Raw genomic sequence first — 466 nt, forward strand, 5'->3', positions numbered from 1 at the left:
TCTAAGTGTTAGTCAGATGCTAACAGCTAGCAGTTGATGTAAAGGGCTTAGCTTTAAGTGTTAGCGTTAGTTACACGCAATTCTTTGTTTACGCACGGGTCTGTGAAGTGGATGCTGTTGTCAGATTAACCGGAAGAGTCTGCTCACACTTCCGGGGTCACGTGTTGCTAGGAGACCAATGCAAGCTCACAACAGGTGCAGGTGGAGCAGACTTGCACTGCTGTGAGCATGCATGGGAAACTCATGCATGTCCCATACAAATTCATTCATTACTCAAAACAGCACATTCACTTCACAGGCAATGGTGGATTCGTAGTTAGCTACGCTAGAATAACACCATTAATTTTACGTAAATGTTTCACATGAGCGAGTCAACATGAAATACAATGATACGTAACACCTAATAAGGCCTTAAATTAATGCATTTATAAGAGTTACGTAAATGTTTCACATGAGTGGGTCGATA

This window comes from Sinocyclocheilus grahami, unplaced genomic scaffold, assembly GCF_001515645.1.
Source record: "Sinocyclocheilus grahami isolate Dianchi unplaced genomic scaffold, SAMN03320097.WGS_v1.1 scaffold495.1, whole genome shotgun sequence".
Lineage (NCBI taxonomy): Eukaryota > Metazoa > Chordata > Actinopteri > Cypriniformes > Cyprinidae > Sinocyclocheilus > Sinocyclocheilus grahami.